The sequence below is a fragment of the Apis florea genome, unplaced genomic scaffold (genome assembly GCF_048593485.1).
Source record: "Apis florea isolate Af1SG1 unplaced genomic scaffold, ASM4859348v1 contig_3496_pilon, whole genome shotgun sequence".
NCBI classification, from domain to species: domain Eukaryota; kingdom Metazoa; phylum Arthropoda; class Insecta; order Hymenoptera; family Apidae; genus Apis; species Apis florea.
The window spans coordinates 473,203-500,082 of NW_028256773.1; the positions used below are offsets into that span (position 1 = coordinate 473,203).

Genomic DNA, 26,880 nt, shown 5'->3' on the forward strand with positions numbered 1-26,880 from the left:
AACGTAAATTCCTATTAAAAGAAAAATTGTAGCTCGTTGTATATTAGAATCAGACATCGGTATATAATAATCGAATAATAAAACACGCCTTGTGTATCGTATTTCAAACGAGTGCTTGTTACCACTCAATTCTGTATTTGCACAAAGTGTGATCCGCCTGGAACGTAAGGAAAATCTTCCGAGATCTTCCTCGATTCATCGAATATCCCTTAACAAAGTTTCGTCTGAATAGCGCTCAGTTTCGCGGCTGTAGATTCGTCAAGTCGATTTACCCAAGCTTATCGAACTTCGCCGTGTTCCAATACCGCAACCGCGCGATTATTATCGAAATACATTTATCATTTTCGATAAATCCCGATCGCGTTGACCGCGAGTCAAACTTTCGAGCAAAACTTCAGAGATTTCCCCTTGCGTCGATCGAGCGCAAGATGAAAAGTAAATAATAACGTAGAGGCTCTATTTCACTCAGTGACAACGAGTATCAACAAATATCATAACGTGTTACAAGATTATTCACGATTGACCAATCGCGTCTCGATTAGAAAGATATTCTCTGATTGGTTCGAAGGAAAAAGGGAAAAATTCTTGGCTTATAAACTCTGACGGCCATCAATTTGGGAAGAAACTGTAAGAAAGAAGCGAAAATAGAAATCTTGCTCTCTTTCGACCAATCCCATCCCTATACGGGCGCACACACAACAGTTCGTTTTATATTTATTTGGTCAGTTTCAACGCAAGATAAAAAGTAAATAATAACGTAGAGGCTCTATTTCACTCAGTGACAACGAGTATCAACAAATATCATAACGTGTTACAAGATTATTCACGATTGACCAATCGCGTCTCGATTAGAAAGGTATTCTCTGATTGGTTCGAAGGAAAACGGAAAAAATTCTTGGCTTATAAACTCTGACGGCCATCAATTTGGGAAGAAACTGTAAGAAAGAAGCGAAAATAGAAATCTTGCTCTCTTTCGACCAATCCCATCCCTATACGGGCGCACACACAACAGTTCGTTTTATATTTATTTGGTCAGTTTCAACGCTAAATGGGTTCACGTCACATTTGTTGCTTTATTTATGGCTCGACATAAATATCCCACGAAACCGGTACCAAGACTTCTACAATTTCCTCGTTATTACACCGCAGCTGGTGCGTGCTGAATCAATTTATTCCGCGTCGTGATCCCGTTGAAGCAAATACAAACGAGAAATCAGTTTCCGTTCCGCCTTCTCTCCTACTCCAACCGAGATCAGATCCACGACAACGCGCGAAACTTATGTCTTCGCCTCTGCGTAGCGCGATCTTTCGAGTATAAACTTTAAGCTTTCGTCGAGATGATACGCATCTCGCCTTTCCATCGTCCTCATGATCGAATTATGAGACCTTAATTGAATCGTAAAGCTTCGACGATGAGATCTCGTGACACGAAACTCGTGAATAGTCGAATTTCGAGATTAATGGGAGAGTTGAGATATTTTAACGGAAAATGGTAAAAAGAAACGAAGAGATGTATGTATTGTGAAGGATATTGAAGGTGCGTTGTTCTGTCGATATTCAAAATTTTCTACGACTCGATTTAATTTTGATTTGCAATATCGGCGATAATTTTCGACGATGAAAATTTAAATTTGTGAAGCGAAAGTTGATATATAAAGTGTGTCGAGTAACGACACCCAAGTGGATTTTTTAATGAGAAGATAAAAAAAAATTTTAAATAACGACAAGGTATGACGAAAGCTTGAATTTTTGTTTTAAACCACTATTTGTTACGAATTTTGTTTCTATAATTTTGAAAAATAATTAGAAATATGAAATGATGTACGATTTTAAATTTCGATTAAAAAAAATGAAATTATTCAAAATGAAGAATTACATAGTGTAGTTATAATCATTATTCATAATGAGCGAGTATAACCATAATTTTCCTTCATTTTTAATTGCGTAATTTAACGAACAAATGCCATTATAATTCCAATAATAAAATTTTTACAAAAAAAAGAACAATACACATTTTTATGTACTCCTAATATTTAGGTTAATATTTAATTTATAATTTCGAAAAATATTCTCGACATATTGAGAATCAAATTAACACTCTTTTGTAACTTTCGTTTATATGCATTTTCTGAAACTAAAACTTGATGCAGATTTTGTATAAATAAACCATCCATAAACCATTTATACAAATTTCCCTGATCGAGAATAATTAATATCTCAAAATCTTCTTTTTTTCCATTTTATGAAACTATATTAATTGAGAAAAATTAAATGACGAAACGAAATATTTTTAACAAACGCAATGTATAAAAAAAAATAGTAATTCACTATATAAAAGCAAATTTTTTATTCTAGATTTTAAACCAAGGAATTTGAAACATGCCAAAAATAACAAGACACGAATGCCTCAAACGAACTAACCTGTTTAATTTTTTTCTATGGCCGTGTTTAAATGCGTGAATTTCTCCCCGTTTTTCCGTATTTCCAAATTCCAGCATGCACGAACCTTTAAAATTTCTCTGCACTAAACTGTTCAACCACCATTTATCGCTTCGAAACACGTCGAGAAATTCTCTTATTAGTTATTACTCCAATGATCTTTCTAAACGAATAAATTAAATAAAGATATAACCCATTAAAAAAATGTAACGAAATAAATGGAAAATCAATACGATAATACGTGTTTCGTTTCAGTTCAATTTCAAAAATTGACCAAAAAGATAAACAAGATCAACGTCGATTATATTTTCTGAAAAACGAATCTCCTTTCGATAATTACAGACGTCTTGTCTCGTCTGCTGTCCTTCTCATATATCGTCGCTCACACACTGTCGATTTTTATCCATGCATGAGACGCAATTTTGCCGCGCGATTCGAGAGGTTTGCAAATACGAAGAACAAAGTATGGAACGAGAAAAATTCTGGAGCACGAAAAGGCTGGCGGGAGGAGAGCGAAGATTATAAGACGACGAGTCCGAAGAGAGGAACGAGAAAACGTACTTACATACGTTGGAGGGGGCGAGTCTCATTTAGACGGTGACTGTAAAGTTTTTTCTCTCAAAGGGAGGAACCGAAAAGGAGCGCTCGTTCCGGTTGAAATTTTTATTCCACAAAGTCACAAAAGTCCGAGGAAACGGGTATAAAACGCAACACCGTCGATTCTATTTTCCCCCTCGAACGACAAGGAACGTTTCTTCCTCAAGTATGGAAAGAAGGTAGATTGTTTTTCGACTTTATCGCTACAATTTTCCTATTTCTTCACGCATACGTGTTATTTTTGATCTTTGATAAAGATTTCATTATGAGTCTTATTCTACTTGTTTGGCTGTTTTATTCCGCTTGTCTGATTCTACTTGCCTTTCTATCATTTCGACACGATTGAAATTACTGTCACGATCAATTAAGATATTATTAAATAATTAAATATAGAAAATATGGATATATTTATTAATTTTCCGTCGAAGTGGCGTATTAATACGATGATATTTTCTTAGATGAAACTTCAAAGTGTCATCAACTTATCTTCAAGGGAAAAAAGAAGGTTAAAGAATGCTTGTTGATCCAGAGAAGTAAAGAGAAACGTTTCAAAGAAAGGAACGTTTGAATCTTTAATGAAAATTATCGAGACGAGAATATATCATTTCATTATTTTCTGAATAATTTAATAATACCACGAATGAAATCAAACGTCGAAACCTAGCAGAACATACCAGGATTAAAGAGAAAGAATCAAAAGGAGAAATAGAAAAGGCTCGAAAACTTAACAAAAGAGGAAAAGAAAAAAAACATTAAAAAAATATAAAGAAGAAGAAAAACTGTACAGAAGAAAAGGGAACAAAAGAAGGACAAGAAAGGAATCGCAGACAATAAAAGATTGTTGATCGAGAAGGAAAAGGTAAAAATAAACGAGATGAGATTAATCGAGAATGAAGAAAAATGAGGAAGGCGGAAATGAAATGATAGAAAAGGAATCGAGAGAAATAGAAAAAAAAAAAAAAAAAAAGAAGAAAAAAGTCACAGATATGAACAAAAATCGAAAAGATTAGAGGAAAAGATCGATCGAAAAGAAAAGAAGAAATTGATTAGAAATAGAGAACGATAGATAAAAGATAAAAATAAAAGCAAAGTGGGGATCACGAGAATCCTCTTGCAAGGTTAAATATCTATGTATACGTGTACACGTGTGCATCATGTAACACACATCTACACGCCATTATATCCTCGCTATTGTATCACTCCATTAAACATTCGCTGCAGTGCACTATAAACTATGATATAATCTCACAATGCGGTAAATACTGGCGAGTTAAACGAACACGAGCTATCCGTGCACCACGACACGCGAAAAGGATGCAGAAATCGTGGGCCAAAACGGGTAAACCGACTGCGAAAAGTAATTCAACGAACCTACCCCGCTCTTTATTATGAACCGCCTTGAAAGCAATTAGCTCGCTACGATATCTCTTCTTTTTTTCTTCTCGTGGTATTTTTATCAAACTGCTTTGGATTAAAATTCAATTGAGAGCAATAAAGGAGGAAATGCGTCGCGTTAATCTCAATTAGCCAGAATGTGACGATGTTGTTTACTCTGAAACGCAAATTTCCTCGTTTGGAATGGAATTAAATTTTCTATGATACGAAATGATGAAGGATGGGGAAAAAAAGTAATAATATGATACGTGAACGACGTTACTTTCGTTCCCGTTTATTTTAATTTCCTGACCTTCGAATTTTCTCTGTTATCTTTCTTTCTTTTCATTTTTTCTTTCAACAGAGAAGATAAATGAAATTAATCCGGAAACGTATCGTATTCAAAAACTGTGAATTCGTTCAATCGTGAATATTAAGATTAAGCTTTATTAAGACAAAAGACAAATAGGAAGAGACTCGTAATATCGTTACTAAATTACTAAAAAAAAAGAAAATTCCCAATTATCCTTCTAATTTATCCTTTACATAAATTAATATGTACATTGTGTTTAATTTTTAAAAAAAAAAAAAGGCTAACTCGTATTAATTTTTCATCGAATCCTATTTTTAAAAAATATTTAAAACATCCGTTTCGTGGAAATGAAAGGTGCGCCAATTTCAGCGGAAGCAAGGAAAGATCCGACATGCTACTTTATCCGTCCGGCACGATCTTAAATAGTTTGAAATTTATGGTTCCATCTCGTAATATGCATTTCCTCACGAGCCACAGGATTCTACAAAATTTACAAGGGAAGTTGCCGCAATTGCTATAAAATATTTAATTAGTTATCTTAATGATTCGCCAGCTTCCTCTTATATTTCGGGTTAGCAAACTTTAATAGGGCATTGCACAGAGAAATTTCTATACGTATGCAAAACGTTTTGCTTCGTCCAATTCCAACGATCCGTTTAATAAGCCGTGAAGCCGCAATCATAAATCGTGATTAATTAATTTTTAATTTTGTGCGCGAATCTCGAAACGAAAGAAAATATTTTTCTTGGAGAAGAAGACGAAATTTACGTTGTGAAAATATGAGAAAAAAGAAAATATAACGATTCGTTTTATGGAATATATTTTAGCTGGATCGATCGCGTCACTACGGATTGGAAAAAGTTTATATAAACCAGTGCTATTCAGTCTACCGTTTTATATTGGCACCCGTGGCAATGCCGAGGGCAAGGCTACGGGCAATGAAACTAGCGCAGTGGAGATTTCAGATTCCTGAACAATAGAGTTCAGAAGGCAAAGCTGTAGATAACGAAACTAGCGAAGTGGAGGTTTAAGACTAGAGCAGCTGCTTTGTTTAGAAGGCAGAGTTATAGATCCTGGAAATTAGCGGAGTTTGAGTTTTAGAGCAATGCTTTCTTCGAAAAAGGGGGAAAAAAAAAACCTTCACGAGCAATGAAACCGGTGAGATTTTAGTTAAGGACAATCGCTATTGAGAAAGCAAAGCTTCGAAACTGGCTGAGTGAGAAGTTGAAAGTTTAATTTAGGATAGATTGTTCAGGGCACGAAGATACAGACAATGAAACTAACCGAGTGGAGGTATGAGGCTTTATTTTAGGGAAAATACGTTGTTGAAAAGGACAAAGGCAATAAAATTAACAAAGTGAAGATTATGTGATTTTAGAGAAATGCTGTTTAAAAATCAAAATTATCAACAGCGAAATTAATGGAAAATTTGAGATTTTACTGATGATGAAATGTTGTTTAGAAAGCAGAGAAAGAGAGAGAAAGTTTGAATTACTTTAATTCAAGCCAGAATTCAGAAAACAAACACACGATGAAACTAGTAGTAAAATTCTAGATTTCAAGGTTTAATATAAGTACTATTCAGAGAAGAAAAGACTTAATCCTGTAACATTGAAAGTTGTCACTTATCCACCCTCTTTCTGCCCCCATGAGCAATTGTTGAACAACACTGGATCGTCTCGTGCAGTTATGAATGGAACAGTCGATATTCAGGCTACATTCAACGATACAAGATATACTTGTCGCGAATTGCGGATAAGAAATACGGTTATTCCGAATCAGAATACGAATAGACGCGTTCAACGATCGATGATTCAACATTCACTGTAGTGAAGCTGGAAGTAATCACTTGAAGCAATTTCTCTGAATGTGTATAAACAAGCGTTACAACAATATGGAAACAAGGTTGTGGTAAGTTTGAAAAATAGGTCATATAGGGAATATGAACTTTTTATACATCTTTTAGCATGTTGAATCCATCCCTGCTGTTCTTTCGCATTCAACACCCGTGAAAATATGAAAATATGAAATTTTATCGCGGCATTTCACCGGTATATGAAATTTTATCATGGATGATAACATGTAAAAATAATTTATCGTTTCGAATAATTTAATCCTTTGAAACGATCCGTGAAACGTTTCAAACGTGATCACGCACAATATTTATATCCGATTTCAATTAAAGACTCCAATTTTTTTGATATCGATATACACGTAATATAATGAGCGAAATTATTGTTCCACTTTTTTGTGAAGTTAAAAAACTTCCTTTACAAAAGATTCGAGGCGTTGCCCAGAAATAATACAATAATTTTCCGATAATCCGTTTTATCCGTGACATTTGAATTTTCAAAGCAGTAAAGTATTTTTTACCCCCTCGCCACCCATTGACAGTTTATCGTAAAATTCTTCATACTTCAGGCGTTTCGTACTCGCGACTTAACAAATTGTTCGAAATGAAAAAAAAGAGAGGGAGTGAGAAGAGAAAGAGGAGCGAGATGAAAAGAGAACAATCATCTCGTTTCGATTAAAATAAATTCTCCATAAAACGCGATTTGAAAATAGATATAAACGCTTGTATATACATGTGTATCTATGATCTTTAAGCCGATTTTGTGATGGAGCAAAGCACTGTAACCGATTGCATGAAAAAACGTGGGAGTAAATATGATTCAATGATTCGAAAAAATATTCGAATTGATTAGTAGTTAAGGATGAACTTGAGTATAATATGAAAGTATAGTATAAAATTATAATTCGTATTTGCTAGTTAATGATTTATCGTACGTTTTTATTTTGTGCAAATTAAAAGGATATCGAGAATATTGCTTTAAAGCGGATATTTCAAAGTAATTTCCTTCCTTTCTTCTTACACTCATCCTTTTTTAACTCTGCTTGTACCGATTTATTCGATCGTCACTTTCTTTAATCTTCGATTATGTAACTAATTGTAATTAACAGAAAAGAAAATCTCGAAAAGACATCCGGCCTCCACTCTAAGGAGAAGGCGCGCTCTTCAAACCGAGTCTTTTCAACAAAATGGTACTTTAATTTCAAACGATCTTCATTAATTCGAACAACGCATCCGTTCATTCCTTTCCTTCCCTTCCCCCTGTTTCTACCCATTTCTCTCGATTCACCGCACAATCCCTTTGCACAATCCCTTTCTTATTGTCACCCCTTTGCTCGCGTTATTTTTCACCTGGGTCACTGACATCCTCCCTCCACGATCGCACCTACTTACGCTCATTAACGTCGAGAAATTCAATCAACTCTAATCGATGCCGGCCACGACAGTTATTTATATACACTTATTTACCTGCGCCTGGTTTTGAATCATCTATAATGCATATCGATAGAGAAACTGAAGGTTTCGAGAAACTTTAACGATGAAAAACAAGTAAATGCACCGATATCGTGAGCCGATATTACGGGTTTTGGGAAAAAAAAGGGAAGCGATCGTCGTTTCTTCTTTTTATTTTTACCATTCGAGTAAATCTCTTTTTTCATTCCTTTCCTTGTTTATTTATATAAATCCTAATATCATTCCATATTCGATATATTGATACGATGTTTGACCATCCATGTTCAACAATCCGATCCAATAATTAACATTTCGTATTTGACGAACTTCATTTGACGTGATTAAACGTTTCGATAATTCTAATAAGATTTACGAATTTTGATATATGACGCGTTAATAACAGGAATATCTTTTAAAACTCCTCCTATTATATAAATATTAATATATCGCCGAATTTTTTCTCGCCCAGAGAAGACAGGTTTATTTCGGACAAATTCGAAGATAAATCGAATTCACAATTTCATCCAACGAATATCCTCGGTGACAGTTGAATTAAATATATATACACCCCGGTGCGAAATAATCGGCCAATGTAACGAAGACGGAGCGATTGCGTTATCCCCCAATAAGAGGGGGGGAGGCGACTCGAGTGATTAATTAAGGTTTGCGCGGAGAGGTAAGATCGGAACGACACGCGATTGTGCGCAAGAACGGCTGCGTAACACTGATTGGAATTTAGTGTAGAGCAGGAGAGGAGGCTGGTAACCCCCTCCCGTTTCTCCAATTAAGCTGGCCGAATGTAAATCAGGCTGGGGTAAATTCCGTAACCTGTCGGCGGGATTCACGGGAAGGAACACCGTGAATTCGTGAAGAGGGAGGAATTGTTAACCCCCGGAAAGATCGTGGAGAGAACTCGAGATAACAACCGAGGAAAGTTTTCGAACGCGAAACTTTCCTTTTCCTATAAATTCGCGCCCGATCGTGAGCCTTTTCACTTAGAGGGGGAGGTAAGGGGAGGGGAGGATAGTTTGCGAAAAGAATTGAACGGATGACGAAAAACTGATAAACACCTGATAACCGTTTCGTTCGAGGAAGATGTTAAAGGAGAGTTAAGGAACATTTAATTTAACGTTGGTTAAAGATAGATTGAACGGGGGAATTAAATTGAATTAAAATACATTTTATGTAGGTTAAGATTGTTGGCAAATTTTTATTCGGATTCTTGGTGTTGGAACAGACGTTTCAACGATCTATTTCTCTGAAGTAAAAGTTTAAATTAGAAAAAAAGGGGGGAAGGGGGGAGGGGAGGAGAATTGCTTTACAGAGAAAAGTGAAAAAGAAGGAAAGGACTGTGTGAATATGAAATTATTTGCCAAGATGAAAACGCTCGAATCCACCGCTAGGTGAAATCAAGTAGTTAACCTGAATCGGATGGAAATAAATTGGATACGAATTTTCGTGTTACACGAGGTGAAAAATCGATGGCGAGAATCATTCTCCAAATGTCTAAATCGAATATTAAAATGTTAAAGTAGAAGATAGAGGTTATAAGTTAGGTTGACATTTATAACACGTATATATAAAGTGGCACGGTAAACTCCAACTTGAAGAATCATCCCAGGATGGGATGATTTAAAGGGAGTGTTCGATCACTTTGAGCGAGAAACTTGCAATAATTATAAATCGATCTGTGTCTTAACGAGATAAAAAAAGGATAAAAAAAAAAAAAATAATAATCGATCAATCTCTTGTTGTATCTGATATCTTTGAAATTGTGCAAATTCTTTTCTCTCATTGGAGGAACTAATTTAAATAAAACGTAGGATAAAATTACATCACAGGACGAGATGAAACATCGTGCAATATTTGTTCTCTCTTGAAAGCTCTTGTCCTTTTTTTGGACGGGACGTTTTCGTGGAACACGTTCATCGATACCGAATACTTTTTTCAATCAAATTCTTGTAAAAATATTTTCAGAATAATATTAGTTTATTTTTTCAACGATATTTATTCATCGTTAAAACAATAAATTTGAAATAAAATAAACAGATTGCATTGAACTTACGCTACAAAAAATGTTTGTGTAATATTTTTTTGTTTTTATAATAGATTCTGCATTCTATCTTCACAAATTCTTATATATAGAATATATGAAACTGCCACTATCCTTTTCTATTTCCAAATCGATTCGAATCTTTTAAAAAAATGACATTCTAAGCAAAACTCAACAAGTAGTACAAACTTAATTATTTTCAGTATGACAGTATGAAATCGAACATCAATTACTTAATCAAGCTTATATATGTGTATATATAAACAATTTCTTGATTCTCTTATTTTGTACACAAGTAGAAATAAAATGGCAAAAGAAAATTCTTAATTGTAAGCACGTATGTAAAAATTTTTAACCGAACGATCGGATTTATTATTTTACCACTTACTTTACGTATTATTCGAAGATTTGAAAATAAAGCTACATAACAAAACGATGAATACCTAAAATACAAGGAAACGGAATACGCTCCGCAAACGTTTGACTAGCTAGCTTCTATCCTATCACATCCACATCCACAGAAAGGCATAAGAATTCCTTCACCTCTCTCCTTACACGAGGATCCTTTTACACCTCCTCGACAACTAACTCGAGGAATTCGAGATTCCTTTGTTTTTATTGGTTCCTCCGGTTTCCTCTGTGAGGAGGGGAGAAAAAGAAAAAGAAAAAGAAGCCGAGCAGAGAGAAGAGGAGAGAAAATTAAGGAACAGAAATAGATGAAAGAAGGAATGCTTTCAATCCTTAACGGGGAAAAATCCTTATCTTTGACGCAACCCTCCAACACACTGTCATACGATCGAACTTGTCGACTTTCTTCCAGAAGCCGGCGAAAGAAGTAATGGTCCCGTGAATTTCAATGGAAAATGCCCGTGGTTTTCCCTCTCTGGCCAGAGCCATCGGTTACGCGAGCTTATGCGGCAAAAATTTGTCAGAGATCGCATGCCACGGTTTCGATATTATTTCATCTAGTCGAGCGATAAAACTTCTTTCCTAAAAATCGACGAACAAGAGATCTCGTTTACGATATGCGTTCCACGAGATGATATGAGATGTATATAGATATACAAATAGGATTTCTCCAATTTTACGACGCATCAAAATATTCGAGGAGAATACCTTTTTGAAATTAGAATTTTCTTTAATTGCGTGGTACGTCAACGATTGCAAATATGCGATTTTATTTTATAGATATAATGATAAATATGTGTTATTATGTTTTTTTTTTCTTTTTTAATGGTGTAATTGGTGTAAAACGCGAAATATATTTCGTAAAGAAGAAACGTGTAATACATTTACATAAATTTGCAGAAAGATTAATTAAATTCGTGCTCGTGTAAATTTTCGTTATTTTATGAAAATGGTCCAACAATATTAAACGTATAATGTAAAAATTCCACGGATATATTTGATTTATCGAGTGAATAAAGTATAATATTTATTTTCGTGAAGTACGTAATCGCTCGATACTGATTTTATCTTCAATGAAATATTATATATTCAAAACAATAATTTCCTGCTTCAATTATAACGATAATTGGGTATTTTTATTTTATTTCCCTCCTCGAATTTAATATCGAGTAAAATGTATCTGAATTTACGACACCTTAACGTACATCGAAATATTAAATTTCTGAGAATCGTTTGATTAACTGAAAATGCTTTTCGATATAAGCTTTTAATACAGATGAGAGATGTAATATAGATTGAAATCTTTGCCAGATGATCAGAAAGAAGAGAGTTAGAGAGAAGGAAGTGGAAGTGCATAAGAAGCGTCATCTAAATCACTATTTTTCAACCTTTTTTCTTCTTCTTTTTTTTTTTTTTTTTCTTTTTTGAATTACGACCTACTTTTCCAATATTCAAATAACTTGCGACCCCTTTTCCCACGTAAGAAAGGAAAAAAAATTAAAATATGATTTCATCGTCTATACTATCTACTATAAATCGGCTAAACAATTGACTTGACAATATAATAAATCTATTTATAATTACTTTAATCTTTATAGAAAATAAGAATTATTTATAATTGAAAAATTATTTGCATTCTGTTTGTCATTATAATATTTCTATATATTATCGGTATACACGTTTATAATTAATAAATACTTTCGTATGTCTAGAAAAAAGAAAAAGATTACAAGTATTTTCTAAAGAACCACTGTTTGTTTCTTCGAAAATTATTTTCATTCCCGGTAATGTAATTCTCGTTAAGCATAATTTCGCGATAACTTCGTCCCTCGAGCTCTACTTTACATTTCAATGTATACACCGTGTGTATATCGCGATCAGAGATATAAATCTGCAGGAATTGTGCATTCAATGGATGCAAGTGGAAAGCAGAGTTACACGATAGATGCACCTTGGCGGAATCTCCGCGTGCGTTTCTGTGAAGGCAGTTGTCGTAAAGTGTGCAGGAAGCGTCTACTTAATGCAACTGTTGTCGTCCCGAACTATTCGAGAGATAAGGCTACTCCCTGAAAGCTCTATAACCATTGATTCCCTCCCCAAACTCTCTGACCTCTAATACGCCTCGAATATTAGAGTATTTCGACAGTAAGCGTTTTGAGGTTTCGCCTTCCTATTCCTCGTGTCGTTATTCCGTTACTGCTAACGCTTTCTAACGATTTTCGGGATCAATCGAGGGAGGCGAACATCCCTCCTTCCGTATTTGTAATATTTGCGAAACGAAAATTTGGATTGAGAATCTTAATTGTATTTAAAATTCGTGAAATTGTACGATATATGGATGATCTGTATTACTTTCGATTATAACTCATCGTATATTCGTCCTGCTAATTCGATTACTGCTACTTTATATTTCGCTCGTCTGACTATAACCGGCGTAATTCACTCGTAATTTCCATGATTGACCTGTACCACTTGTCTGACGCGCGGGCAGTGAAATTTCTCTGATTAAAATAGAAGATTAATATTTCTTTACTTTATTTACCGTGTTCAGAAAATTCTGGATGAAACGTTTCGTTGAAAAAAATAAAAAGATTTCATATATTTTTTTTTTTTGTTCACCTCGGTTCTTTCTCTCCACGTTTCAATATAAACAATTTACTTAACTCTTTCAAGATATTTCTCGAGTAAATCGATCGTGGTTTATCCTACGTAATAGTGATTTGTCTCCAACTAATTAAGAAGCACCGTGGCTCTATTGGCGCGAGATACGAGCGCATGGATCTCGAGTAAATCAAATCGCCCAGATTTTAAGGGAACGTGAACACGTGACGCGTAAATCTCGCGTGTGATGTTTTTGTTTTCGAACAGGCCCAAATAAATCGAGACCGTTTATTATTAATTGCCGCTAACAAGACGTGAATTAGAACGAAGGATAGTGCATCTAGTGTAATGGAAATAATGATTTCGTTCGCGAAAAAGTATGCTCATCGAAGGACGCGTCATCGTCACGGATAATTTATCATTTAAAAGTGGATCGTTTCTTGTCCCCCCTCCCCCCGTCCCTGCATCCGCGCCAACAACCGTGGAATTAACTTTCTTATGCAGACGCCCCTTGACCCATTTCCATCTTACGTGGCATCGTATTTCCTGGAAGGGGCTAAGCCGCTTTCCTTACCCCTTTCACGTAAAATGCATCAACACACGCGCCCATTTCTGTATGTTAATGCGATTGGAAGGTGACACCAAGGCTAGTTGAAAAACCTAGTTATATACGTTTTCCGATCCCTATTTTTCCGGTCAAGCTGGAGGACCTATATAATCCACGACGGATGGGGGGGAGGGGGGGGGGTGTTAATAATACATTCGTGGCACGCATTTGGAAAGTCGATTTCGAAGATGGAAAACGGAAACGTTCTTCTCCGTAAAAGTGTACACGTCGAAGTTTATTTATCAAGTTGTGAGCGAGTTTAAATTCGTGTTAAAAGCGTGGGGCAGATAGAAATCTGCCTCGTTCTATATGTACTGTCTCTATCTAATGTAAATGCAAATAATTAATGCAAATAAACTTCAATTGATTTCTTTATATATATATATCAAGTTTTGTGTTTGTTTTTGCTTCTAGATTGGATCTTTCAAAAATGGATTAACACCTTGTGTAATTCAATATTCAGCAATATCCAAGAGTTCATGAACGAACTTTATGTAACATTTATTCCTAATTTTCACTTATAGATTATGCTATAGTTGGATTAGAAAACTTTCTATAGTTAAGATTATTTTCTTTCTTGTATTTTTTTATTAAAAATTTTACGAAGAAAGAAATTTAGAATTTTTTAAAAAAAGATTAAGACTTCACTTTTTCTTTTAACTTTTTTAGTTTTTACTTAACTCGAGTTCTTAATTTTATAAAACAAAGAAGAAAGATATCGATGGCATCTTATTTAAATATAGAATTATTCCAGTTCAAAAGAAAATTAACCGGCGAAATAATATCGTTTATTTTATTAACATCGAGAAGGAATGAAAGTATTGTGTTGTGAGGAAAGCAATTATCTGAAATATCATTCGAATTGTTCGAAATAAACAGTTTCAATTGAATTCAGCTGGATATTATGTATTTTTGGTCACAGAGACTCGGATTGTAACGAGAAAAACAATTGCTTGCTCGAATACAGATTATTTGTTACACTCAGAGTGTCGAGTTAATTATGCACATCAACGTTGTGCTTGTAATGGGATTTTTAATTATTGTTTCAGGAAATCGATATACGAAGATAAACACAGCATTGAAAATATCAACATTACTGGATTGGACCGTATGTAACCGTATAAAAGTTGACACTGTGTATGTGTCTTAATTACTCTTATTATCCTACTTTTAGCATTCTACATGTTTTGTTGAAAAAATTCATACGAATTCTATTATAGAATAAAACATAAACGAACACTCTTCCCATTAGAATAATTCTAATTTGTTTAACGAAAATTGAGATACAAAGAAAATAATACAACAGACTAAATGCATTTTTGTTTCAATAATTTTTTTGTTTCAATATGTAAAGTATCTAAAAATATTCTTTCCCAAATCATACAAACTACTCTATAATGTATTTCCTAAACGCATTATAAATTGTAAAATTTATTACAAATTACAAGAATACGTATCCAAATCTCCATCTCGATGAACGAACGAGAGAATAATTTTTTTAAAAATGGAAACCTATCATTTTACGATTGCCAGATTTTACAGCGTCAAATACACGAGGATAATTCACCCTCGCTTAACCATCGATCATTATATACACTGATGATCAAAACTTAAGACACATTTTAAGTTTCGACGAAGCTCACCTATTATCGTCCAAGAAAAGCAAACTGATCCGTTGTTATCTGGAGAACATCGATACCAAATCGCGATGATGCTACACGCTCTACGTTCAAGATTTAATTACAAGAGATTTAAGACGGATTTCTGGTAATACCTCTATCGTTGTAACCATCGTTCGTACGGATGAGAATTACACACATGATTACAGCTCTAACGCGGTATGTCGAAATATGCGGTGTTATCGGGAAATATGTAAATCAGTATTATCGAATCGCGGAGGAACCGCTAATAAATGTACCACCCGGACATACGTGTATCTATATTTTATATCATACTATGGAATATTGGATGTATGATTATCGAGAAGCTACCTCTTCATTGATTTCAATGGGCTTGAAATATTTATCTGTGTATATCTAAGAGATATCGTTTCGACTTTTTCTTCTACGTATAACCAACGATCGCTTCTCAAAACTTTTCGTACATATATTGATCGAACCAAAGTATTGATTTAATTATTATAAATTCGATTACGTTAGTCTCTAATTTGTTGCCTACTCCAGATATATATAACTCGCGATTCCTTATATTATTTTCCCCATTACTTGTACTGTAAGAATATCGAATAATATATTTTCTTCGTTCCGTCCTCCTTCCACGAATCCTTGCAAGGAAATCTTACAAGGAAGACGGCTCGAAACTTCAAACCCATTCAAATCCAAAAAGAAGGAGACAGCTTTCCGACAAAATTGGCCAAATAATTGATCATCAACACACTCACCCAACCGATCCTCCTCCTCGCCTCTGCCAAATCTTCCTTTCTCGACTTCCTTCCCCTCCTTTCCTCCCTTCCTCTTCCTCGCACAATCCAATCTTCGATAATACGGCGAAGAAATTACACACCCAGCTTCTTCTTTCACCAGCCCAAACCCGTATCCAACGATCCAACAACCGTGGAATTCATGGGATCACTTGTTCGTACATCCAGCAGGAGTAGGATCCCTCACGTCCCCCTCTCATCTTCTCCCCTCGACGATCCGCCGCCCCTCCATCCTCCCCTCCAAATTCCGCCCCGGAATCGCGAGTGATCGAGAGGCGGCCTCGTAACGCGGAACCACCGTGTTTCTCACCGCACCATCCAACCGTTCCAGCAATCGTGGCGGCAATTTCGAGGATTTGGGGGGGGAGAGGGGGGGGGACGAGGAGCAGCGTCCTCCACTCGCGTTACCTAACGACGGGCCGACGTTAACTGCGCCTCGTTAAGCCCCGCGCCACGATGACGCGATGACGACACCTGGAAACATCACGTTCCTGAAGCACTTGGGCAGCAACTCCGTTTAACTCCGATCGTGAATTATCGCGCGATTGGATTTGTTAACCCCGTCGCGTTGCCGGCGATTTACTACTTTACTATTTCCCTTTTGATAGGGGGATGGGGGGAGGAGTAAGGGGAAGGGACAATTTCGTCGGTTGTTCACCGGGAACGACGTGTGTGTCGGTGGTCGATTGACGGGGAAGGAATTCGTTTTCTTTTTATTTCTATCATCTATCGAATTTACGAATCGTTTTTGTACTTTGTATATAGAGGTGGTCGAAGTATAAGAAGAGATTTGCTAGAACTTGCTGTTTTACAGGAAGATTTATTTAACGAAAGTTTGCGAATAATTTTTTTTTGGGAGGGGAAGATGGAAAATTATAATCTGATCTGAAAGTTATAACAGTTTCTTTCGAAGCGTTTTGAATATATATTCGCGTGGGAATTTTGTAATTTAGAATCGCGTATGATTAGAACTTTTTGCGTTTCCAGAATTTAATTTTATTATATTTTTATGGTTGATAGTTTTATTTATGGATCGTGGAGAGATTTTCGAATCAAATATTTTGGATTACCGTATTTAAATCGAACGAAATAATAGAATAATTGTAAATATATATATATATATTTTGATAGATTTTTAATGTTTATTTTTTGATTCAATTTTAACAATTAAAAATTGGGAAGAAAAAGATGAAATTTAATCTAAAAACAATATATCAGGATGATTTTGAAGAATAAAGTGTAATCGTTTAGAGGAAGCTTTCAATTGTTATCAAATATAACATCAATTCTGAGAAAACAAGTGAAAAAGTTTTTCTACAAATTTCCAAGAATTTACAAATACCGCGTCTCATGTTTTGATGAAAAATACTAAAAGTCTATTTTTACGGAGCAAGAACTTTCTTATGTTTCCACGTCGAATTTAATTCTTTCCTTTTCCAATTAATTTATCGGTGTCAAAGATTAAAAATTAATATTTATCCTTGAAAGTGAGATAAATCGATCGATGTTCAATGCTATTTTACAAAGATTTAGAACACTGTGCACTACGTCAAAACAATCTCGAAACACCATGAGATTAAGTGAAATCTTCCTCGGATCATATAAATTTCGTGAAACTCCGGTTTCGTTGTCGGATTACAAGCGGGACTAAACGTACGCACACGTGTCGACACGATCTCCCTAACACTGGAAACGACATCGCATTTCGAATCAACCGAATACACTGCGAATTAAATCGAATTAAAACTGATATAAATTGAAAAGCGAAAATTCAAATGAAATTTCTCATTCAAAATTTTTGCTCGAACAAAATCTTGAAAAATGAAAATGTGAAATAGGAATAGGAACGAAATTAAAATTTCCAATCTGTAGCTAGCCATATTCTGGATATTTTTTCGAAGTAGTAGCGATATCTTTCAAAAGAATCGATATGTGAAAAAATTAAACGTGAATTTCATTCGAAAATACTTTTATCAAGAAGGATAAAAAACAGGAAAATATGAAAGAACTTTCATCTTTGATCTGAAATTGATGCAAAAATCGAATTCTAATTCTTAAATAATATTCTCTTAAAATATAAATGTATTTGAGATATAAATTACACGAATGTTTGATTCCAAGGTGCAAATTCGATAAAAAATGAAATCTATTCTTCATTAACGTGTATAATTACTTTAATTTCCATATTATCAAACGTAAAATATTCTAAAATTTTTAAATAAATATGGAACAATGTTTAATTAAAAAAATTCAAGTTTCGTTCGGTCCAATTTCGATCTAATTTCACAAACGAAAACGAAAAAAAAAAAAAAGGAAACACCGCACAAAAAAACATGTTAATTAAATTTCCATGAGAAAAGCTTCGATAATAATTTCTACAATAAGATGATGACGTTCACTCGACAATTTCCTTCTTTCTTTCCGTTCCACGAAAAGAATGAAGATACAAAAAAATAAATAAATAAAAAAGAAAAAAATAGAGAGAAACAAAAAGAATGACACAGAAAGGACACATAAAAGATGGAGTAAAAAAAAAGGAGAGAATAAAAGGGAGCAAGAAAAATGGAAAGAAATAGAAAATGGGGTGAATCACGCGTGTTCGCAGTATTCGATGCAACCTCCCCTCCCCTCTCCCCTTTTAATCGCGAGCCAGTGTCACCGGATAAAGCAACGTGTAATTTGTCGCAATTGGTATTGTTCACTGTTTCCCGCTTTTCCGCTTCCGTTCTCCATCCCTCCTCCCCCCCCCCCTATCGCACTCTTACCCCTCTATTTTTCCCCCTCGGTTATCCCATTCTGCTTTTTTCATCCCCTATTTTGCTTTCCCGAATCGAGTGAAGCGAATCGAGTATGTGTGCGTGCGTGTACGTGTGTGTGTGTGTGTGTGTGTGTGTGTGTGTCCCATTTTTGCGGCGACCGGTAAAGTTTATAATCGTTCTCGATTAGCCGAGCGCAGCAACATCGTCTCCGCGGAATCGTCGTTCGAATCGAATCCACGAGGACACGGTTTACGCTATCAACGATCGTAAGATCGGCGAAGAGGACGATAAGAGGGTAGGGAAGAAAGAGGAATCGAATTCCTCGATTCCATTTAAGGAAAAGAGTGGGATAATGAGACAAGTTCGAACGATCGGAGAATACTTATGAAAGCGTCTGACGTTTTCTTCGAGGAAGAAAAGTTGTTTGAAAATGGCTTAATTAAAAAGAGTTTTTTTTCCCGTTTCTCGGTCGGAGAATATTAATTATACTTTTTGTTATACTCGTACGTTTTAAACCGATTCGACTTACACGATAGATATACGGGTATCCTCGAGTCGGTTCACTGTCGTATCTATAAACACTGGGATCGTTATAATGTTCCGCACACTCTTCCCCGTAAATCACAAAAACACCTACTTTCGTTCCTCACTGATACATCCCATCGAGTTTTCACGGCTCGGTCGAGAATCCAGCGGATAAAGTAAACGCGGTAAGACTTGCTCACGAGGCCTTTTATCGTCGCTCGTGCACGATGCATACGACAACTCGTCACATGTCACCCGAAATCGAGACTTCCTCCCCCCCTCGGGAAACTACCTCGTGTCTCTGCCCGGGAACACTGACTTCACGACACTTTGAATAAATATTTTTCTTCCAATCGTGGATCTACGATTACAGATGCTCACTGCATAATACGATCTTTTTTTCGATCTCAAGTTACGAAACTTATCGAGGATTTAAAAAAAAAAAGTACGACGAATAATAACGCGACGAATGGTAATAGACGCGGGCGAAAACACGGATTAAAAGAAAGCGGCGGAACCGATTACACGAAGAACGGGCACGGAAATCTCGACACGATCTAATTGCGAGCAAGTTTTTCCGCGATACGGCTCGCTCGCCGGCTACTCGTTAGGACTTCGCCTACGGACTGCCGGGCGCCGCGGCAAAAGCTACGGCGCAACACGCCGACGCATCAACCCCCTTGGAACCCCTTGGCCCCTGTGTCGCACCGATACCAACCAATACCAACCTACGGCCACGACGTTCTAACGCGAGCGGTCGAGTTATCGCCCCCCCCCCCCCCCGAGCGGTACGTGCACCTGTAGTCGGATAGTGGTACCTGATCGAGGTTGATGTTCGACGGAATGACGATACATCAATCGTGTTATATCGCGAGATTCGAACTTTCATGAGGTGTTACGTGTCTTGTTATAATCGGAGGTGGATTATTAGTGATTATTGTACGATTGTATATATACTTTGATAGGGGGAATTGTTTGATTGTGCGTGCGCGCAATAAGAGGAATTAGAAAGGGAGTGATTGATTGGATTGGGAGGAAGTTGAATGTTTGAATAAGAATTTTAACGCTGTATTTAATGTATCGTTTGTTATTTTAACTAACCAAATTAATTAAACTAATCGATTATTTCGTATTTTCAATTTAAAAATTACGATTAATATTAATTCCCTCCGTAAACGAACAATATATCTAATTGAAATAAAGCGTTAACTTGTTTCTATATAATTCTATAAATGAAACCGTATAAAATGATTTTATTTAAAATGGTTAGAAATTGAAGGTATGTTATCGGAAAATTAATACGTATTTATGTTAATATTATTATGTTCATATCATTGTTAATATTTGTTCAATGAATCAAATTGAAGTTTAATTAATTAAAATGCGGAAATTTGGTATATATGAAGAATTGCATTTATTAATCTCTCGTTTTTTTAATTTAATTTTTTGTTAATATTCGCGAAAACTGAGAAAGAATAAAATTTAATGTGTATATATTAAACAATAAGTAAAATCATAAGTAAATCTATCGAAATTCACGAAAATTCAATAAATTTTTCAAATCGTAAAGTATATGAAAATTCATTTCCTTATATTCAAAAAAACACAAGAACGAAATTGAAAGATAAATAATTTTAACCTGTAATATGAAGAACATCGATTGCTTGTCTCGTTTATTGATTGATTGAAGAAAATAAGACAAAAATAAACACATTATAATAAAAAAAAACGCAACTATTTTACGCCCGAAACATAACACTACTTCAAAGAATAGACTGATTCGAACGCCACCTCGGCAGAATTTGAAACTAATCTTGATACCGAAGCGCCAAATTATAAAGTACGTGAAACTTTATTACGTCTTACATCCAAGAAAACGCGAAACACGAAATTAAAGAATATACAAATAATTTATCTACTATCCATATTTATCTTCTATCTATATGAAACAGAATAAACTCACCGGTACGATGGAATCAAGACAGGTATCGCCTGTTCAGTCCCCACTGCTGAAGCTGGATGAAAGCCGAAGTCCACTGTCCTTCATCTCGAGTCCTCCCAGTGAGTAGTCTCTCCGACGTTGCTGGATCCGTTGAAGATGATCGTCGTTGCCTATTGGGAATAAAATAGATACGAAAAATAAACTTTATAAAAGAAATACGACGGAACAATTTTACGCGCGAAACATGACACTTCACTGTAAAGAACAGACTGATTCAAACGCCATGTCGGCGGAATTTGAAACTAATCTTAGCACCGAAGCGCCAATTCGTAAAGTATATGAAAGTGCATTTTCCTATATCTAAATATACGCAAAACACGAAATTGAAGGATAAATAAATAATTTGCCTATAATATGAAGTAGAATATTGATTGGTCGTCTTGTTATTCATTGAAAATAAAGTGAATACGAAATTTAAACACTTTACAACAGAAAACATAGAAAAATAACGAAACGAATTGTGAATTTTACGTACGAAACGTGACACTTCGAAGAGTAGACTAGATTGATTCGAACGCCGTGTCATACGTGACGAAATTTGAAACTAAACCTCATACCAAACCGCCAAATTGCAAAATATATGGAAGTTCATTGCGTCTTATATCCAAGGAAATGCGAGACACGAAATTAAAGAATATATAAATAATTTATCTACTATCCATATTTATCTTCTATCTATATGAAACAGAATAAACTCTAAACTCACCGGAACGATGAAATCAAGACAGGTATCGCCTTTTCAGTCCCCACTGCTGAAGCTGGATGAAAGCCGAAGTCCACTGTCCTTCATCTCGAGTCCTCCCAATGAGTAGTCTCTCCGACGTTGCTGGATCCGTTGAAGATGATCGTCGTTGCCCATTGGGAACAAAATAGATACGAAAAATAAACTTTATAAAAGAAATACGACGGAACAATTTTACGCGCGAAACATGACACTTCACTGCAAAGAACAGACTGATTCGAACGCCATGTCGGCGGAATTTGAAACTAATCTTAGTACCGAAGCGCCAATTCGTAAAGTATATGAAAGTGCATTTTCCTATATCTAAAGATACGCAAAACACGAAATTGAAGGATAAATAAATAATTTGCCTATAATATGAAGTAGAATATTGATTGGTCGTTTTGTTATTCATTGAAAATAAAGTGAATACCAAATTTAAACACTTTACAACAGAAAACATAGAAAAATAACGAAACGAATTCTGAATTTTACGTACGAAACGTGACACTTCGAAGAGTAGACTAGATTGATTCGAACGCCGCGTCATACGTGGCGAAATTTGAAACTAAACCTCATACCAAACCGCCAAATTGCAAAATATATGGAAGTTCATTGCGTCTTATATCCAAGGAAATGCGAGACACGAAATTAAAGAATATATAAATAATTTATCAACTATCCATATTTATCTTCTATCTATATGAAACAGAATAAACTCTAAACTCACCGAAACGATGAAATCAAGACAGGTATCGCCTTTTCAGTCCCCACTGCTGAAGCTGGATGAAAGCCGAAGTCCACTGTCCTTCATCTCGAGTCCTCCCAGTGAGTAGTCTCTCCGACGTTGCTGGATCCGTTGAAGATGATCGTCGTTGCCTATTGGGAATAAAATAGATACGAAAAATAAACTTTATAAAAGAAATACGACGGAACAATTTTACGCGCGAAACATGACACTTCACTGCAAAGAACAGACTGATTCGAACGCCATGTCGGCGGAATTTGAAACTAATCTTAGTATCAAAGCGCCAATTCGTAAAGTATATGAAAGTGCATTTTCCTATATCTAAAGATACGCAAAACACGAAATTGAAGGATAAATAAATAATTTGCCTATAATATGAAGTAGAATATTGATTGGTCGTTTTGTTATTCATTGAAAATAAAGTGAATACCAAATTTAAACACTTTACAACAGAAAACATAGAAAAATAACGAAACGAATTGTGAATTTTACGTACGAAACGTGACACTTCGAAGAGTAGACTAGATTGATTCGAACGCCGCGTCATACGTGGCGAAATTTGAAACTAAACCTCATACCAAACCGCCAAATTGCAAAATGTATGGAAGTTCATTGCGTCTTATATCCAAGGAAATGCGAGACACGAAATTAAAGAATATATAAATAATTTATCTACTATCCATATTTATCTTCTATCTATATGAAACAGAATAAACTCTAAACTCACCGGAACGATGAAATCAAGACAGGTATCGCCTTTTCAGTCCCCACTGCTGAAGCTGGATGAAAGCCGAAGTCCACTGTCCTTCATCTCGAGTCCTCCCAGTGAGTAGTCTCTCCGACGTTGCTGGATCCGTTGAAGATGATCGTCGTTGCCTATTGGGAATAAAATAGATACGAAAAATAAACTTTATAAAAGAAATACGACGGGACAATTTTACGCGCGAAACATGACACTTCATTGCAAAGAACAGACTGATTCGAACGCCATGTCGGCGGAATTTGAAATTAATCTTAGCACCGAAGCGCCAATTCGTAAAGTATATGAAAGTGCATTTTCTTATATCTATAGATACGCAAAACACGAAATTGAAGGATAAATAAATAATTTGCCTATAATATGAAGTAGAATATTGATTGGTCGTCTTGTTATTCATTGAAAATAAAGTGAATACGATATTTAAACACTTTACAACAGAAAACATAGAAAAATAACGAAACGAATTGTGAATTTTACGTACGAAACGTGACACTTCGAAGAGTAGACTAGATTGATTCGAACGCCGCGTCATACGTGGCGAAATTTGAAACTAAACCTCATACCAAACCGCCAAATTGCAAAATATGTGGAAGTTCATTGCGTCTTATATCCAAGTAAATGCGAGACACGAAATTATAAGATAAATAAGTAATTTACCTATGATATGAAGCACAACGTTGATTGATCGTCTTGTTATTCATTGGAAGCAGAATAAGTACGAAAATTAAACACTATGCAATAAAAATACGGAAATATGACGGAACGATTTTACGCGCGAAACATGACACTTCACTGCAAAGAACAGACTGATTCGAACGCCATGTCGGCGGAATTTGAAACTAATCTCAGCACCGAAGCGCCAATTCGTAAAGTATATGAAAGTGCATTTTCCTATATCTAAAGATACGCAAAACACGAAATTGAAGGATAAATAAATAATTTGCCTATAATATGAAGTAGAATATTGATTGGTCGTCTTGTTATTCATTGAAAATAAAGTGAATACGAAATTTAAGCACTTTACAACAGAAAACATAGAAAAATAACGAAACGAATTGTGAATTTTACGTACGAAACGTGACACTTCGAAGAGTAGACTAGATTGATTCGAACGCCGTGTCATACGTGGCGAAATTTGAAACTAAACCTCATACCAAACCGCCAAATTGCAAAATATATGGAAGTTCATTGCGTCTTATATCCAAGGAAATGCGAGACACGAAATTAAAGAATATATAAATAATTTATCTACTATCCATATTTATCTTCTATCTATATGAAACAGAATAAATTCTAAACTCACCGGAACGATGGAATCATGACAGGTATCGCCTTTTCAGTCCCCACTGCTGAAGCTGGATGAAAGCCGAAGTCCACTGTCCTTCATCTCGAGTCCTCCCAGTGAGTAGTCTCTCCGACGTTGCTGGATCCGTTGAAGATGATCGTCGTTGCCTATTGGGAATAAAATAGATACGAAAAATAAACTTTATAAAAGAAATACGACGGAACGATTTTACGCGCGAAACATGACACTTCACTGCAAAGAACAGACTGATTCGAACGCCATGTCGGCGGAATTTGAAACTAATCTTAGCACCGAAGCGCCAATTCGTAAAGTATATGAAAGTTCATTTTCCTATATCTAAAGATACGCAAAACACGAAATTGAAGGATAAATAAATAATTTACCTATAATATGAAGTAGAATATTGATTGGTCGTCTTGTTATTCATTGAAAATAAAGTGAATACGATATTTAAACACTTTACAACAGAAAACATAGAAAAATAACGAAACGAATTGTGAATTTTACGTACGAAACGTGACACTTCGAAGAGTAGACTAGATTGATTCGAACGCCGCGTCATACGTGGCGAAATTTGAAACTAAACCTCATACCAAACCGCCAAATTGCAAAATATATGGAAGTTCATTGCGTCTTATATCCAAGTAAATGCGAGACACGAAATTATAAGATAAATAAGTAATTTACCTATGATATGAAGCACAACGTTGATTGATCGTCTTGTTATTCATTGGAAGCAGAATAAGTACGAAAATTAAACACTATGCAATAAAAATACGGAAATATGACGGAACGATTTTACGCGCGAAACATGACACTTCACTGCAAAGAACAGACTGATTCGAACGCCATGTCGGCGGAATTTGAAACTAATCTTAGCACCGAAGCGCCAATTCGTAAAGTATATGAAAGTTCATTTTCCTATATCTAAAGATACGCAAAAAACGAAATTGAAGGATAAATAGATAATTTACCTATAATATGAAGTAGAATATTGATAGATCGTCTCGTTATTCATTGAAAATAAAGTGAATACGAAATTTAAACACTTTACAACAGAAAACATAGAAAAATAACGAAACGAATTGTGAATTTTACGTACGAAACGTGACACTTCGAAGAGTAGACTAGATTGATTCGAACGCCGCGTCATACGTGGCGAAATTTGAAACTAAACCTCATACCAAACCGCCAAATTGCAAAATATATGGAAGTTCATTGCGTCTTATATCCAAGGAAATGCGAGACACGAAATTATAAGATAAATAAGTAATTTACCTATGATATGAAGCAGAACGTTGATTGATCGTCTTGTTAATCATTGGAAGCAGAATAAGTACGAAAACTAAACACTATGCAATAAAAGTACGGAAATATGACGGAACGATTTTACGCGCGAAACATGACACTTCACTGCAAAGAACAGACTGATTCGAACGCCATGTCGGCGGAATTTGAAACTAATCTTAGCACCGAAGCGCCAATTCGTAAAGTATATGAAAGTGCATTTTCCTATATCTAAAGATACGCAAAACACGAAATTGAAGGATAAATAAATAATTTACTTACAATATGAAGTAGAATATTGATTGGTCGTCTTGTTATTCATTGAAAATAAAGTGAATACGAAATTTAAACACTTTACAACAGAAAACATAGAAAAATAACGAAACGAATTGTGAATTTTACGTACGAAACGTGACACTTCGAAGAGTAGACTAGATTGACTCGAACGCCGCGTCATACGTGGCGAAATTTGAAACTAAGCCTCATACCAAAGCGCCAAATTGCAAAATATATGGAAGTTCATTGCGTCTTATATCCAAGGAAATGCGAGACACGAAATTATAAGATAAATAAGTAATTTACCTATGATATGAAGCAGAACGTTGATTGATCGTCTTGTTAATCATTCGAAGCAGA

General features: G+C 35.4%; 1 protein-coding gene and 1 long non-coding RNA gene across 11 annotated transcripts in view; both read right to left on the reverse strand.

Annotated features, from left to right (window-relative positions):
- Window positions 1-26,666, reverse strand: part of LOC100871512 (zwei Ig domain protein zig-8) — a 285,169-nt gene extending 258,503 nt beyond the window's left edge. For 4 of the 10 annotated variants that reach the window (XM_086913515.1, XM_086913516.1, XM_086913525.1 and 1 more), the window contains exons 1-3: window positions 22,129-22,272; window positions 21,384-21,532; window positions 16,098-16,610 (exon numbers count right to left, since the gene is read on the reverse strand). The gene's annotated coding sequence lies outside the window, so the exon portion shown is untranslated. Of the gene's footprint in view, window positions 1-16,097; window positions 16,611-21,383; window positions 21,533-22,128; window positions 22,273-24,954; window positions 25,104-25,644; window positions 25,796-26,235; window positions 26,352-26,526 lie in introns of those variants that run through there. The other 6 variants (XM_086913522.1, XM_086913521.1, XM_086913519.1 and 3 more) reach the window with 6 other exon arrangements.
- On the reverse strand, window positions 22,879-24,485 carry LOC147656692 (uncharacterized). Its single transcript, XR_015293760.1, has 3 exons — window positions 24,309-24,485; window positions 23,619-23,767; window positions 22,879-23,022 (listed from the first exon to the last, which is right to left on the reverse strand). It is a non-coding gene; the product is annotated as an uncharacterized LOC147656692 (long non-coding RNA).
- Window positions 26,667-26,880: the final 214 nt, after the last annotated feature.